The 18,189-nt window shown below is 40.2% G+C and overlaps 1 pseudogene; it reads right to left on the bottom strand.

Annotated features, from left to right (window-relative positions):
* Nucleotides 1-15,143: 15,143 nt before the first annotated feature.
* LOC130019416 (uncharacterized) lies at nucleotides 15,144-17,965 on the bottom strand (annotated as a pseudogene).
* Nucleotides 17,966-18,189: the final 224 nt, after the last annotated feature.

Below are 18,189 nucleotides of genomic sequence, written 5' to 3'. Positions count from 1 at the left end.
TACTTCACAGAGTGGGGAGAAAGGACTGCAAAGTTTAAGAAGAGAACTCCCAGAATGATCACCAACTGGGAGCTCTTTAGCACTATTGCGGCAATGTGGGAAGATGCCGTCACTGACTACATTGACAAGAAATACCATCGACTGGGTCAGCACCTCCATGACTGCATGAGGAATGACAAGAGTTGGAAAGACACACAGATGCCTGTCTTCAGAAACTCTAGAGCTCATTCGACAATGTGGTTTGGCACGAGCCTCAGATAATCAAAAGCTAATGTACGAACTCGCAAAGCTGTACAGAGAAATGATAAAGGAAGACCTCAAAGAGAGAAGGGCAGAAGTGTTGGCCAATGTGGCAGAAGCCAGGAAAAGTATTTGCAATGCTTGCCTGTCTTTTGCCAACTACAAGACCAAGGTGATTGCCATCCGACATTCTGATGGATCTATCACATCTTCCAGAATACAATGGAGAGGATTATCCACGACTTCTACTCAGATCTCTTTGATAGTAATGTTCACCTGCCCACATACCAAATTCCGCAGGATGGATATGTAGTTCCCAACATTCTCCCTTCTGAAATCTGACACACCATTTTGTTGGTAAAGAAGTGTACAGCACCTGGTCCAGACAAGGTCAGACCCGAACACCTGAAGATCCTGCCATCACCACTCATCAATACACTGGCTCGGCTCTTCTCATGCTACCTGTCTGAATGCAAGGTTCCATTCCAGTGGAAAAAGAGCATGACTGTTCTGTTGTGCAAGAAGGGAGACATCCACTACATCGGCCACTATCGCCCAATCTGCCTGTTGTCTGTCATCTACAAGTTCTTCACTAGAGTTATCCTGACTAGAATAGGCAGAACACTAGATAAAGGACAACCATGCAAGCAAGCCAGGTTCCATAAAGGATTCAGCATGATCGACCATATCCACATGTTGACCAAGCTCATTGAGGTTTTGCGAGAGTTCAAGGTCCTACTCTGTCTAATGTTCATCGATTCAAAGAAGGCCCCTGATTCTGTTGAGTCTGAAGCAGTCATTGAAGCCCTAGTCAAACAGGGCATTCAAACTCAGTACATCGGGATCTTCCAATTCACCACCAGAATCTCACCATTCTACAAGGAAGTGATCATCAACTTAAAGAGAGGGGTTGGGCAGGGTGATACCTTTTCACCAAAACTCTTCAGTGCCACCCTTGAGAACGTCTTGCGAGAATTTGAATGGGAAAAAAAGGGAGTGAACATAGACGGTCGGCAACTACACCACCTCCGCTTCACTGATGACATTGTTCTAATAACACCAAACATTAGCCAAGCAGCACAAATGCTGGCCAACTTCAACTGTGAGTATGGAAAGGAATCTCACCAAAACAATGTTCATGAAAAATGAACTAGTCCCTGATGTTTCATTTACTCTAAATGGAATGAACATCTCTAAATACAGCAGCTATGTGTACCTGGGTCAAGAACTCAACATGAGGAAAGAGTTGGTGCCAGACCTGCACAGGAGGAAGAGAGTGGCATGCTTTCATGAGCATCAAAGAAATTGTTAAGAGGATGAAGAGCCTCTGGTTCCAGGCACATCTTTTGACTTCACTGTTCTTCCTTCACCAACATATGCCTCAGAGATCTGGGCATGACAAAAACAGGACGAGCACACTATTCGGGTATCCCAAAGAGGAATCAAAGTAGCTATGCTTGAAACAGCACATTTCATTTAAGTGGGAGAAGGAATCCGGAGTTCCGACCTCTGTCGACAATTGAAAATGAGGGATCTGTCTCGTTTGCCAAGGCATCGAAGATCAGATGGGCTGGACACGTAATGCAATTTAGAGATGACCACTGGACTAGAGCTGTTACCGACTGGATTCCATTCAAAAAGGATGTGTGGCCGCCCACCTACGAGATGGTCAGACTTCTTCATCAAGTCTCTGAACAAATGATTTGAAGCACTACCTGTTCCTGGAGTGAGCAGATGCCATTGGGCTACACTAGCACACAACAGGGACGAATGGAGACATTACTGGGTCTGCTTGAGTAAATCGAAAATCAACAGGATGACGAGTGATACAAGTGATCAAAGACAGATACATACAGATTTTTTTAAACACAATGAAGGGGTGGAGAGATAGTATGTTGTTTTGGGCACTTGTCTTGCATGTGGTCTACCTGGGTTTGATTCCCAACAATGCACTTTGTCCTAAGAACCCCATCAATGAGTCATTCCTGAGCACTGATGTGTGTGATCTCCAAACAATAAATACATACATGTGAAAAGTATGAACAGAAAGGCTTTGGAATATGTATGTTTGGGGGAGAGGAAGATGTCAATTTAATAGTGTTCAGCTGGACATGTGGTTCCAGGAATCAAATCTGATGTTCCTCCTGCATGCAGAATATGCTCTCCAGCCTATTGGGCCATCTCCCACCTCAAGATATTGAAGGCTGTTTACAGACATATTATTCAATAGGATTTTAAAAAATCTTAGTAATGGCTTCTTTAGAGACAAAAATCGCCACAATAAACCAAAAAAGTATTTAAAAAATAAAAATATTATGGTCTATAAGTCCTCAATTGAATCAATCAACTCTGAAAATTGAGTCAAGCAAAAGTGATGTGATATTAGAAATAGATACTACATTTTCAGGTAATAAATTATACTTTATGAGCACAGAATATAATTTAAGTTGAATCATAGAAATTTGACAAGATCTTTTATGAAGTTAGGACAGCTTTACCTATAAACATATTGCTGTTAGTATCTATATTGCTGATAGATTTTTGTCTATCTTGGATATTGGAACTTGTATTAACTTAGAATCTGTTATCTGTTACACCAGTGTCCTGTGCTGTAAAGTCTCTCTCTGCGAACTGTCTAACTGAGCATTCTGATTAAGAGTCAAGGCAAATTTTTGAAATGAAGAGCATTTTATTTAAGCTATCAAATCGTATTTAGAAAACTACTATAGATTGACATTTTCTTTGGATGTCATCTAACAATGTGATTCAAATTCAAAAAGTATCTTTTGAAATCTTATTTGGCAAACACACAGGAAAACTACTTGTGAAAAAAAAATCTCATCGTATTGAAGGATAATCTGTTTACCAGCACACTGAGTTGCTTTCAAAATTACTTTTTTGATATCATATTTTGTTCCTGAATTTTTCAACTCTGCTTCGTTGATGATTACTTTTCTCTTTTCATATTTCCTTCTGTCTCCCTCTTTCCTTTTTTGCAAGCACATCGACATATTGACAATCTGTCCATTGCATATATTCAAGCAAATCCCATCATTTCTGTGTTTCCATATGCTACTGCTGCACTTCTCTTTTGTCCTTCTCCGCCAACCTTTCTAAAGGATTTTCCTAGATACACTTTATTTGCTTTCTACCTCCTGGTACTTCATGTTTTTTTCATGTCATAGCATATCTAGAAAATGATAAATGGCTAGTGCTGTCACTGGCTGTGGGGACTGCCTCCACGCAGCTGTCTCAGGCCCTCCTGGCTCTTCCAAAGTGCTGAAAAAAATCGACAAAGTGGTGTGTGTGTAAACCCTGCTGGAGATAACTGCTGTGCTGAGCAACAACGGAGGGAGGTTCTGCCTCGGTTCAACTCTCTCCAACTCGCACGGTCTACAGTGTAAACCTAAAAAATATTCACCCAAGGTTACTTAAGATTTCTTTATTATCCAATGTGATATATGCCTTTTGCTGATATTACTTTATGTAAAACATGCCTGCACTGTTGACCTCTCCCCTCTAAAATCTCATGTCCCTTTCCCTGCTATAGCGTCACCCCTCATTTCCCTTTCAGCTTGCATTGGATATGTTTTGTGTTCCACTTTATATCCTCTTGGTTCACTTTTATTTGAGAAATAGCTATAATAATCAGTGCAACCTCATACCAGTTTACCTCGAGGTCTTAAGGTGCTTGAGGCATGGCAGATTGAAAGAAATTCCTTTTAGGTAAGCTCTAATAGGAGAGCTCCCATACAGGTCCCTTGGTCCTGATGCAGAGCTTGCTTTCTGTTAGAGAAAATAACTCATGTAGAAAAGCATTCTTGGCATGGTACTGGGTCAGTTAAGATCGAGTGTCTCTGTGAGAAACTAATTGGCTATGAGATAAGAGACACCACCCTCGGCTGGGTCTTGTCAGGTCCAACAACCTACGTTTTGGTTCCTGTGATCTTCCATATAATGGGCACTTCAGTTGGAAATAGACCTGAGCCATTTTGGAGGATACTAATCAGTTTCTGGATTACAGGATACCTATTCCTTGGTGAGTTCCTGCAGTTTCATTGATGCTTTTGCTATTTTTTTTCATTTTCTATAATTTTATTTATTGAATCACCATGAGAGCAGTTACAAAGCTTTCGGGTTAAGTCTCAGTCATACAATGAAACACCCGTACCTTCACCAGTGCCCATTCTCCACCCCCAACAATGCCTTATTGTTTTCATTTGCACATCTATAACTTCATGGCAAAGTTCGTATGGCTAATCAAGAGAGAGGGAAACCATAGTCCTAATTCACATGTGGATCAGTCTCCATATCTCAGCTACATTGTCACCTTATAATGTGACTCAGAGGTGACCTTGCAGGATAATGGTAAAGGAATATTCTTCGTATGGACAAAATTTCTGATTGTGATGTTAGTCACCTTCTGTTGAGGAAGATGGGTCTAAGATACAGGACCTGCCATCCCCCGCCCCCCAAAGTAGGGCTGAATGGTTTAGCTAGTTAATCTGGAGACAGGAGTGAAAAATATTGGAAAACTGGAAACAAATGAAATCTTGAGGGACACAAAGCAAGTGGATAGACAATTTTGGATGGATCTAAGCATACTTATTGTTATTATCTAAGGAAATTACCCTCTACAGAGGATCTGCAAAAGAAATTATGCATATATCCTTTCTGTAGAAAGCAGTGTGCTTCTCACCTTAGACACTCAGTGCATGTGCAGTGGAAAGGACCAGTGGTCAGTGTAGTCAAGTGTGATATTCATCTCTTAGATCCAAATTTGCCTTTTTTCCAAGAAAAACATTTTCTGCAAACATTTCTGGGCCCTTTGAATATTTTTCTTTGCCATACAACACAATGTCAAGCTTAGTAGAGGGGAGAGAAGAGATATTGCGAGAGAAAATAGTACTCCTTATATTCTTGCTCAGTTATACTTTTTCATCAGACTTCTATAGTTCTCCTCCTTCATCAGCTCTGGCCCTTGCAATGAAGATGTATGAGCATCATCAAGCAGCCCACAGCATCCCTTCTCCAAGTGGTTCCACATTCTGTCTTTGTGCAGAGCCACAGAAAAATTTTCCTCACTCTCACTCCTGATCCAGCCCCAAACTTTGGAGACTAGACTTCCATCATGTTCCAGAGAGATTGCCCCAAATTCCCATGTAGCAGATTTTTAGCAAGTTTTGATAACATGATACCATAGGGACTTTATTAGTATCAAAGAAACCATAGGTCTTGTACATAGCTTTTGGGGATTGAGGGACTACTTGGAACTCTGTCTCAATGACTCACTTGTAGTTAACAACTTTTATCTTTATCTTTGTGAAGGTGAAATTGGTCACTAAACATTGTATATATTTAAATTAAACAATGTAGTGTTTAGTATTACATCATCACTGTAAGATTGTTATCATAATCAGCTAAAGATAATATTACTGGAGGCCAGAGACAAATTACGATGAGCTGAATGTATGTTCTGCATATAGGAGTCACAAGTTCAGTCCCTAGCACCACCTGGTCCCCAGACACTCAAGAACAGAGCTGGAAATAGTCCCCTGGGCTCTCTAGATATAGCTCCAAAGAAACAAATAATGGACTTGAGAGATAGTACAGTGGGTAGGGTGTGTGCCTTGCATGCTGCAACTGGGTTTGATCCCCAATATCTATATGCTCCCAGGAGCACCACTAGAAATAATTCCTGAGTTAAGAGTCAGGAGTAATCCCTGAGCACCAAAAGGTGTGGTCCCAAAACCAAACAAAAAAAATAAACACCCCGCCCCAAATAAACTTTTACTTTTCAAATTGTGTTGTGGTTTATTTTTCCTAATTATATCCAGTTGAGTGAAGTAGAGCAGCCAGAGGCAGGAAAGGAAATTATACAATGACAGTTTCTTTCAATTGGACAAAATCCAACTGACTCTGCCCTCTCAGTATGTTTGGTATTTTTATTGGCATAGCTAAATGCCTAACTTTCAGCAGAAGCAACTAATGCTGAGATCTACTTCAGGGTTTCATTTCATGAGGATTCTAGTCAGCCATATGGAAGCAAGCTGGTTACCCTTTGATCCTAAGGAGAACTCCTAAGTTTCTTAACGGTGATTATTCTACATGAGTAACTGCAGCAATCACACTGAATTGAGAATTAAATGCTCAGAGCTCCATCTTCTCAAGGATAGTCACCCCATCTGGTGACTGTGCAAGATAAGCCCACTTAGGTGCTGCCTGAGGATGAAAAAAATCTTGTGTGAGTAGCAAAAGAGATGGTGAATATTAACTTAAATATTGGCATACAACTTGCTGAGATTTAGTTCCACTTACAATTTTATGTCAAGTAATTCTTTTGTTTTGTTTTCAGGGATTGTAGACAGCTACTAAGGTAATCTTTGTGAGTTATATTTGTTTTTGGTGGATTTTTCATCTTTTTTTTGTTTTTTGAGCCACACCCAGTGGTTATCAGGGTTTACTACTGGCTCTTCCCTCAGGAAGCACTCCTGTCAGGGTTTGAGGGACTCTATGTGGTGCAAAGATTTGAACCCAAGTGGTCTGTGTGAAAGTCAAAAGCCTTACCTACTATGTTAGCCCTCTGAACTCCAAGATAACATGTGTCTGATAAGTTATATAATATGGGACATGAACAAATAAGAGTTGTCTGAGAACTAGACCTGCTTTTTGCTTGTCCTTTTTCTTATTGGCCCTCCTTCTCCTCTACCTATACTATGGCAACCAACTGCCATATTGACCATTGATCCACTAAAAGTACCTCCATTTGAACACACTTCTATTTCTCAGAGCTTTATGAATTCTTTCTACCACATCAGAAATCTGTGGAGACCAGTTCAGTTATTCTGAAACAAGAGTAAGACCTGGGATTGTAAGGGAATCAGCAGTCCCAGGCACAAACTTTGACTTGAGGGGACAATGGCCTACAAATAAATGTAGTCTCTACAGAGGAGACAATTTGAGAGTATATTGTGCATAGCTCCTCAGAGTTCACCACTCAACTCAATTTATGCTGCCCGGATTGGTGGTGAGGTCAGTGAGACATTTCAGATCATTCTCCCTCCTTGTTCAACTCTTCCAAGTCTCCCACTCCTATTCTCTGGAATAAATGACAGAATACTCTTTTTGTACTACATATAGTCCCAGGCATTGCTTTTATAGGGAAATGCACTGAGACAGACTGTCCTTGTCTTTTACTCAGTTTCAAAATGTATTCTCTTCTGCTGGTTCCTTCTTTGGATGCTAACATTCCCCAGTTTCCAATCTTGGCTTACTTCTCCATTTACTTTCCTGATTTATCTCATACCTGAACCATGATAATAACTGAAAATTTTCAATATTTTCCTCCTATTTAGTCTGATAACTCATACTACTACATCCCACACCCTATTAGGCAATTCTACTTAAATGCTATCGTGAACATTAAGTGTCAGAGAAGGGAAACACATTAAAAGCAAAACTACACTCACATTTGCCAGCCCTGCCTTCCAACTTCTCAGCTGGTTTTCTGTTTGGTGAAGGGCATTTTCCTGTTCTGAGTTACATATATACACAAGTTAGAAATCTGTGACTGCATGTTGATTCCTCTGTTTCTAGGACCCCCCCCCACCCCCCCCGGAAAGCAACAAACATGACAGATTATTTTTACCTTCTGTTATTTTTTTTTAACTTTTCTTGGGAGGGATGGGTTATACTAGTGGTGCTTCGGGCTTACTTCTGGTGGGCTTGGAGGACTGTATAAGGTGCCAGAGATTAAACCTGGGTCTGCCGTATGCAAGGCAAATGCCTTTTACCTGTTGTACTATTACTCCTCCCTCCCCCGCCTCCCTGGGCTGGAGCGATAGCACAGCAGGTAGGGCGTTTGCCTTGCACACGGCTGACCTGACTGATGCAGGTTCGATTCCTCCGCCTCTCTCAGAGAGCCCGGCAAGCTACCGAGAGTATCTCACTCTCATGGCAAAGTCTAGCAAGCTACCAGTGACATATTCGACATATTCCAAACACAGTAACAACAAGTCTCACAATGGAAATGTTACTGGGCCCGCTTGAGCAAATCCATGAACAATGGGAGGACACTGCCACAGTGCTACTATTACCCCATCCCTGCCTTCTTAGAAGGCAATTTTCTATTTTTGCTACTGCTGTAGCCCCTGGCTTACTACAAACTTCTCTTGTCTCTCAATTTCATTATGAAGGGAAATTATGAGAATAAATTGAGTCAATGGAATCAATAGAAGGAATAAAACAAGTTATCTGTTGACTGCCTTTGTTAGGAAATAGTGTTGAGCCAGCTTAGTGCTGGGCACTTACTAAACACTCAATAGACATTGGTTGGAGAACTAAACACATATTTGATTTTTGTAGCAGATGTTGTAGACAATGAAGGATGGCAAATTAAATGAGTGAGAAAAGAGGAAGAGAGTATCTTACTAAAATAGGTTAGGTTAATATTTTAGCTTCTTTGTCTTAGAATCTGAAAAAGTAATTTGCTAAGACTATATCAATATAATATGTTTAGTTATATTTTATTCTAAATGTTGCTAAGTTGAATCCTCAGGTCTTTGATTCTTATGAGAATATTGAAAGCAGTTGACTAATTTTTATGTTGATATACTTAATTAATAGACAAGATTCTTATATTGTACATATTTTAAAAATTTACATATTAGTACATTGTTTTGTTACATGGTTTTGGCAGTTGAGGTACCTGGACACAAAATAAAGGAGGAGTACAAAATTGGGGAGAAAGTTAAGTTTTGAAGCAAAACCTAAACATGTCTATTGTCACTTCTCCAAATTTCTTCATTAATTTTTTTAATCTTGTACATATTTTAACACCTCCTTAAATACATTTTGGAAAAAAATATGAATATATTACTTTTCCTCATTATTTGACAAAGTGGAATTATGTTAGAGAATTATACATCATATAGGAAATAATAAGCAATTCTTGTCAAGAGTCTAATAGAAATGCTAATTTTATGTTAAAATAAACATACATTTTTGTCAGTTCATATGTTAATGGTGCCACAGAACCACTGACCCTGGTTACCCAATTACCAATTAGAGTACCCCAGAACTGCCAGGGGTGATTCCTGATCACAGAGCCAGGAGTAAACTCTTGAGTACCACACACACACACACTCACACATACACACACACACACACACACACACACACACACACACACCATTCCTGAGCACCACAAACCCCCCTAAAACTAAAATCATATGATTAAATAATTTAGTAATACAGGAAGTATAACTACGCAGATATTTAATTATACTTGGGTGGTTTTTGTGTTTTGTTTTTGATTTTTAGGGAGCACATCTAGTGGCACAGGGGACCTTCCTTGAAATGGAACCTGATTCCTTACCTACAAAGTATGCATGGCACACACTCAGCCTGTCGATCTAACTCATCAGGCCTATACAATTATTCTTAAGTTAACTAACTTTGCTTGAAACGATCTTTTTCCTCCAAGTGTAAACATACCTATGTTTGCAACAATTAATTTTCTTAGGGGTCAGTTTGTTTTGTCACTTGCATTATTAGTGACAGAAATAGACATCTAAATAAAACTAAATATCGACATTACTAGTATATTACTGTAAGAATATGTAGAGGCTTTTAAAAGAATAATATGACTCACAATAGTACAGCATAATTGCTGTAGTTCAAAATGGAACTCCTTTCCAAAAAAACACATTATTTATCTAAATTATCCTTGACCAACTGGAATATACTTATTGGACCTAACATGTAAAACTCTTTATTTAAAAAAATGGATCGAAGCCAAAAAACAATAATTGGTTCTATGCATTGCCTGGAAGCAGGTGACTCTGCCATCTGGATATGTGTCCTCCACTTCACTGAGCAGGGACCTGATGAAATGCTGTATTCCTGGCCTCCAGGCAAAGAATAAAGGGGAGAGTATGTAGTCCTACAGATCCTGGTAATAACTTTCCTGCCCCTTTGGAACAGATAACCCACTTACATTTTGTGAAGCTTTTTAAAGACCAGGCAAGTGATATGGGAACTACAATGTGGGAGCTGTCCCAGACATGCAAATTTTGTTTGCTCCTGCAGGTTCCAGACTATTGACGATTATTTTCTGGGCCCGATTAGGGAGTTTTTGTGATTACAGCTTCGTAAAATACGATCAGGTATCCTGCAGAATCTACCACTGTGGATGTCAGTAGGAAAGCTGCCTAGTCCACCTGCTGGCTCCTGTTTGATCAAGTCTCTCTCAGTAGTTTCAGCAAAATGTCTGCAGGGAGTCAACTCCATGTTTCCTAGAAACAAGCAATACGTCTTTCCATGTTTGGCTTCACAGGCAATTTTCTAATAATTTCTGTGCTTTCTACCTTCTAAAAACAACATGTTTGCATCTTTGTCTTTTTTCTCTTTTTTCTCTCTCCCTCTCTCCATTTTACTTAGATGCTTCCTTCCTGCCCCCACCCCTGAACATGGCACTTCATATTCCAGTTGGTCAGACTCAACCCAACTTCATGAGGAGGGCACTCACTACTTGCCTTTCAGCCATTACTTGACAAGGCTGTAATTAGTTGGGCCATTTTACACCTGCTTTCCCAGCTGGGCACTGCTTTTTCTTTTACAGTGATTTGTATGAGAACTGAAAGGGCCCTGTGTTGAGGCTGAGCTCACAGTCTCTGGCCACAGGGTACAGATTCCACATTGTTGAAAATGTGAAGCAAGAAAAAAAATTCATTCATGCATTCTTTCATTTTGGGGGTGTATAAATGTCTCTTTCTTCTCCCATTACACACTGTCGATACTTTTCAGTGGACAGCTTCTAACAAAAAGCAAATTGGTCCCCTCTCTCAAGTTGGAAGCACCTTATTTACTCTTCAACTTGACTTTCAGAGAGGTCAATCCGTTTACTTAATAATACTAATTAATCTTTAAGCCATGAAGTAGGCCCTTCAAAGAATTCAGGGCATATATTTGATTAATTGTCATGGTATATTAAATTCTTTTTAAATAGAAACTATGTGGATATTATTATATTTAATGCCTGATGTTTCCATGATTGCTCATAATATATTGGCTATGAAACAATATGGTCCAAGGAAACTAAACAAAAACCTGACAGCTTTTTGTTGTGTATACAGAAGAGTTTCTTCTAAATTCCACTTTCTGGAATGCTTGTATTTCTTTTTGCTTCTATGATAATGTTTGTCAAAGCCTCATTTACTGAGATTATTTGTTGCTAAATCAATGGTTGCCTCTATGGGTAATCCAGAAAAATCTTAAAAATGGAACTGAATTTTAGCAAATATTCTAAAATATTCTGTGCTTTTGGTTGTTCTGAGATTGCCAATCCAGTTTGTCATCTCTTGAACAGATACTAGGTGAAAATTTCATAGAACCATTACCTAGCAACTAAGATTCGTTCCCAAATAATTCTTTTACCAGAAACACGAGTGGTTGCTGAAGAGAATTAATCCAAAAATTTTAATAGTCAAGTTAGTAATGTAAAAATGATCTCTTTACTTTGCTTCAATTCAGGAGATAAAAGCATGTTTACTCTAGCTTGTTCTTTTAAATGATTGTGTTTTAAAAATTGTTTTTCCCTCAGTTTGAGGCTATATATGATAGAGCTTAGGATTTACTCCTGGCTCTGCATTCAGGGATGACTTCTGGCTCAGGGGTCCATAGAGGATGCTGGGATCAAACCCAGGACTATTGCGTGTAAAGCAAGTGGCCTTATCACTATGACTACAGGCACAATATATTACAATTTTACCCACAAGTTTTAATATTCTTTCCCTTTGGAACTCCACTTAGAAAGAATTTACATTGTCCTTCTTCCCCACCCCTCCTCGTTTTCTCTCTTGCCCTCTCTTTTCCCTGCCATTTTTCTCATTTCTCAACAAGACTGGTAATCTCTTAAGTCACTCTTACAATGCTACCAATTAAGTTTGAGTGCCAAAGTCCTTTTTTTTCTCTAATAAGGAAATGTTTCACCTACATATACTTCCCCCAACATAAAGTTGTCAGTCTAGTTTAGATCCTCAGCATACCATAATAAAAAAGGTAAAGGTAAAGGCCCTCCCGTTGATCATGGATTTGCTCGAGCGGGCCCAGTAACGTCTCCATTGGAGACTTTGTTGTTACTGTGTCTGGCATATCGAATACGTCATGAGGAGCTTGCCAGGCTCTGCCGTGAGGGTGAGATACTCTCGGTAGCTTGCCGGGCTCTCTGAGAGGGGCGGAGGAATCGAACTCGGATCGGCCATGTTGGCTGCGTGTAAGGCGAACGCCCTACCCGCTGTGCTATCGCTCCAGCCCTATACCATAATATCTTTCTATAAAAATTCTCATTGAGATGCCTCCCTTCACCCATATTATCTCACCCATTTTGCCAAATGAATTCCATTTTCTTCATATGTTTGTTTTGGGGGTCTGCACCCTGCTATGGAATTGCTCGATCATATGCAAGCTAAATTTTTAGTTTTTGAGAAGTGTCTGTATTGTTTTCCATTTGTCCCACTGCCTATATCAAAACTTAGTAATCATTTTTCTCTAAATAGTAATTTACATTTAATATGTAAAACCCATAATACTGATATATTTTACACATACATATATACTGCACTGTATTTTTTTAAATTTTATTGAATCATCATGAGATAGTTACAAGCTTTCATGTTTGGGTTATAATCACAAAATGATCAAACATCCATTCTTCCACCAGTGCACATTCCCCACTACTAATATCCCTGGTATATCCCACCTTTCCCACCCTCCCCCTGCCTCCATGGCAGACATGATTCCCCATAATCTCTCTCTACTTTTGGGCATTATGGTTTGCAGTACAGACACTGAGAGTTTATCATATTTGGTCCTTTATCTACTTTCTGCACACATCTATCCCGACCAATTCCTCCAGTCATCTTTTTTTTAGTGATCCCTTCTCTATTCTAGCTGCCTTCTCCCCTCCAGCTATGGAGCAATCTATCTGTCCCATGTATCTACTATTCTTAGGTGTCAGCCTCCTGTTATGTTGTTTTATACTCCATAAATGAGTGCAATTCTTCTATGTCTGTCCCTCTCTTTCTGACTCATTTCACTTAGCATGATACTCTCCATGTCTATCCAATTATAAGCAAAGTTCATGACTTCATCTTTCCTGACAGCAACATAGTATTCTATTGTGTAGATGTACCAAAGGTTCTTTAACCAGTCATCTGTTCTAGGGCACTTGGGTTGTTTCCAGATTTTGGCTATTGTGAACAGTGCTGCAATGAACATATAAGTACAGATGTCATTTCTACTGTGCTTTTTTGCATTCTCGGGATATATTCCCGGAAGTGGTATTACGGGGTCATATGGATGTTCAATTTCTAGTTTTTGCAGGACTATCCATATTGTTTTCCAGAAAGGCTGGACTAGTGGGCATTCCCACGAACAGTGAAAGAATGTCCCCCTTTCCCCATATCCACACCAGCACTGGTTGCTTTTGTTCTTTTGAATGTGACTGAACTGTGTTTTTATCTTGTTTCTGTAACTTTATCTGACTTTCTATTAAAATAATTTATATAATTCTTATAATTTGTTTCACCAGTTAGATAAAAATCTCTGAAAGGAGCAGCCCCATCTTAAATTCTGTATCTCAGTTGAAGTTGATAAGTGTCAAGTTTGTAATAGAAATTCCACAAATGTACAGTGAGTATGTAGTATCCCTTGATTTTAGAGAATCAGATGCTTATTGCAACTTCATATTGCAATAATTTTGTAAAAGGATTAAATAATCATAAGAGAGTATTTCTTTCTGAGAAGCACCTAATTATATGGAAAGAATTATGTTTATTCATCCCAATAGGATTCATAATGAAATGTCTTAAACAATTTCTTCAGAAAATCTTTCACAACAATGTTTTATTAAAATGAATATTCTTCAAAAGCAGTAGGAAATTACACATTAACTGAACTCTCTGTTGCAAGGTTCAGGTTTCCATAATTATATATCTTTGAAAGAACAAATAATAGTGTTTTCTATTTCCACCTTTGATACTATTTCTCATAGTACAGTACCAGCTCACATGAGTTTTTATTTGGGAAGAAAGTTTTTGGACTAAAATTTTCATTTTATTTCAACTTATTCTTTATTACAAAATTCTGGATTTTAGCAGCAAAATGACTACCTGATTGCTCATGCTATTTTTTAATATAAAAATTAATATTTAAGAATTAAAAAGTTATATTAATTTAATTTAAACCATAATTTCTCTGAAACCTAGAAGATGTTATGACTTGTGATAGGTTTTATTTTGACATATTAGTTTGACTAGAAATATACATATGAGTACAATATGTTCTGCATGCACTGGGATGACTTTATACTGTTTTATTTTATTTTGTTTTGTTTTGGGTCAAGATTGCTGCTATTTTTCAGAATCTCACATTCCAACCTTTGTAGGCTTTTACAAAACACAGATCCTCTTTGGCTTTTGTTTTTTATAGTCAATACTTTTTAAGACCTTATATACGTGGCTCTTTCTTTAAAATTTTTTGGAGGGTATGGTGGTGGAAAATGGGCACTGGTGGAGAGATTGGTATTTGATCATTGTATAATCGAAACCCAAGCACAAAAATTTGTAAGTCTATAACTGTACCTCATGGTGTTTCACTAACTAAAAAAAAGTTTTTGGAGGGAAATACTCTGCACTGTTTGTGGAACTGTGTGATTCTGGGGATCAAACTTAAGCTTCCCATAAACACAGCATTTGTGCTGGGCCTTGGAGCTATGTCTCATGCCCTGAGATAGCATAAAACCCAGCCTGCTACCCCCAGGGAAGCACACTAGTGCTAAATCAATACCCCAGTCCATTGTTGGTTATTTATTTCACTTAATCACTTAATCACTTAACTTCCCATTAGTCTTCGATTTGCTCGAGTGGGCGCCAGTAATGTCTCCATTTGTCCCTGTCGCGTGCTAGTGTAGCCCAATGGCATCTGTTCACTCTGGGAACATGAACAGCCTCAAACTGATCATTCATGATCTTGACAAGAAGTCTGACCATCTTGTAGGTGAGCGGCCACGCGGTCTCTTGACATCCCGTGGAATCCAGTCGGTAACAGCTCTAGTCCAGCAGTCGTCTTTAAATCTCATTATATGACCAGCCCATCTGATTTTTGACACCTTGGCAAATGAGACAGCATCCCTGATTCTTGATCGTCGACGGATGTCGGAACTCCAGATTCTTTCTCTCATTTGAGTGAAACGTGATATTCCAAGCATAGCTCTTTCTATTCTTCTTTGGGAGACCTGAATAGCATTCTCATCTTGTTTGCGTAGGGCCCAGGTCTCTGAGGCATATGTTAATGCAGGAAGAACAGTGGAATCAAAGAGATGTGCCCGGAGCCGGAGGTTCTTCGTCCTCTTAGCTATTTCTTCGACATTCTTGAAGGCATTCCAAGTCGATCTCTTCCTCCTGCGCAGCTCGGGTGCCAGGTCATTTGTCATGTTGACTTCTCGACCTAGGTACACATAGCTGTTGCATTCGGAGATGGTCGTTCTGTTGAGAGCGAATGGGGTGTCAGGAACGAGGCTGTTTCTCATGAACATTGTCTTCATAAGATTCAGCTGTAGTCCTACCTTTCCACACTCATGTTCAAAGTCGGCCAGCATTTGTGCCGCTTGGCTGATGTTTGGTGTTATTAAAACAATGTCACCAGCAAAGCGGAGGTGGTGTAGTTGCCGATCATCTATCTTCACTCCCATTCCTTCCCATTCCAGTCGTCGCATGATGTTCTCGAGGGTGGCACTGAAGAGTTTCAGTGAAATGGTATCACCCTTCTGAACCCCTCTCTTGACATCAACAATCACTTCTTTGCAGAATGGTGAGATCCTGGTAGTGAATCCGCAATACAGCTCATGGAGGATCTTGATGTATTGGGCTTGAATGCCCTGATTGGCTAGGGCTTCAATGACCGCTTCTTTCTCAACAGAATCAAAGGCCTTCTTTAAATCAATGAACATTAAACAGAGCGGCATCTTGAACTCCCGAGAAACCTCAATGAGCTTGGTTATCGTGTTGATATGGTCGATGGTGCTGAATCCTTTGCGGAACCAGGCTTGCTTGCATGGTTGTCCTTCATCTAGTGTTCTGCCAATCCTATTTAGAATGACTCGAGTGAACAACTTGTAGATGACAGACAATAGGCAGATCGGGCGATAGTTGCCAATGTCATGGATGTCTCCCTTCTTGAACAGTAGTATGGTCCTGCTGGTTTTCCATTTGGACGGAACCTTGCATTCAGACAGGTAGCGAGTGAAGAGCCGAGCCAGTGTATTGATGAGTACTGACAGCAGGTTCTTCAGGTGTTCAGGTCTGACCTTGTCTGGGCTGGGTGCTGTTTGTTTCTTTAACGATGAAATGGCGTGTCGGATTTTGGAAGGGAGAACGTTGGGAACGACATATCCATCCTGTGGAATTTGGTATGTCGGCAAGTGGACATGGCTATCGAAGAGATTTGTGTAGAAGTCATGGATAATCTTCTCCATTGCCATTCTGGAGGATGTGATGGATCCATCAGGACGTCGGAGGGCAGTCATCTTGGTCTTGTAGTTGGCGAAGGACAGGCGGGCGTTATGAATACTTTTCCCGGCTTCTGCCGCATCTACCAGTACTTCTGCTCTTCTCTTTTTGAGGTCTTCCTTGATCGCATCTCTGCACTGCTTTGCGAGTTCGGACTTTAGCTTGCGGTTGCCTGAGGCATGCGCCAAACCACGCTGGCGAATTAGCTCAAGAGTTTTCGAAGATAGGCGACTTTTTGTGGCTATCTCTCTCTTGGCATTCCTCGCATATTCATGGAGGTGCTGAACCAGTCGATCGTATTCCTTGTCAATGTTGTCAACAATGGCATCTTCCCATGTTACCGCAATAGTGCCAAAGAGTTCCCAGTTGGTGGTCGTTCTGGGAGTTCTCTTTTTGAACTTTGCAGTCCTTTCTCCCTGCTCTGTGAAGTAGAATTTTGCACGAAGGAGATGGTGGTCCGATCCCGTTCAAAATTTTGGGACAACAGCAACATCGGTCAGGCAAAACCGTTGTTTGAATATGATGTGGTCTTTTTCGTTGTGGAATTGTCCATCGGGAGACTCCCATGTCCAACGTTTAGATTCTGCCTTCTGTAACTGTGAGTTACCATGGATGGTCCTGGTCGACATGATGAACTCAGACAGTCTCTCACCCTGTTTGTTCCATTCTAGGCCATGGGTCCCAATGTGAAGTTCTTCAGCTGATCTCGGTCCTATCTTGGCATTAAAATCACCCACAATGATCTTGTAGAAGGTGTGGTCTTCTTTATAGAATTTCTCCTGCTCCATGTAGAACTTCTCGATTTCTCTTTCATCATAATGAGATGTTGGTGCGTAGACAAGGAAGATAGAAACTGCAGGCAGTGAGCCACATCTATTCAAATGTAAACGTCCGATTCGGGTCGTTAGGGTTTCAAATGAATCTATGCTCATGGCCAAGTTTGTGTTGACAAGGACACCGACGCCTCCAACACCTCTTTAATCGCATGTTCCGAGGAACAATTCTTCTCCAGTGTCGAAAACGGCATGGTGAGATTCGTGCCTTCTTGTCTCGGTCAAACCAATGATGTTGTACTTGATCATTTGCGCTTGTACCAGCAGGTCCTCGATGGATGCATCTGATGCTAGCGTACGTGCATTGAAAGTACAGACGATCATTTTTGTCTTCCTTCGTTGTGGCAGCCTAGTTCGGCCTTGAGATTTTGTCAGCCTCTCCTTTCTCATCCTTCTCATTGCTGCCATGTCGGTGAAGCCTTCAGGGTCAGGTGAATGAGACCAGTTGTAGTTACTGGTTTTGGCATATCGAATACACAACAGATAGCTTGCCAGGCTCTTTCGTGCAGGCGGAATACTCTCGGTAGCTTGCCAGTCTTTCCGAGAGG

The sequence above is a fragment of the Sorex fumeus genome, unplaced genomic scaffold (genome assembly GCF_029834395.1).
Source record: "Sorex fumeus unplaced genomic scaffold, SorFum_2.1 ptg000008l, whole genome shotgun sequence".
NCBI classification, from domain to species: domain Eukaryota; kingdom Metazoa; phylum Chordata; class Mammalia; order Eulipotyphla; family Soricidae; genus Sorex; species Sorex fumeus.
Note: the sequence above shows the minus strand (reverse complement) of the source record. Positions and strands in the feature narration are given on the sequence as shown.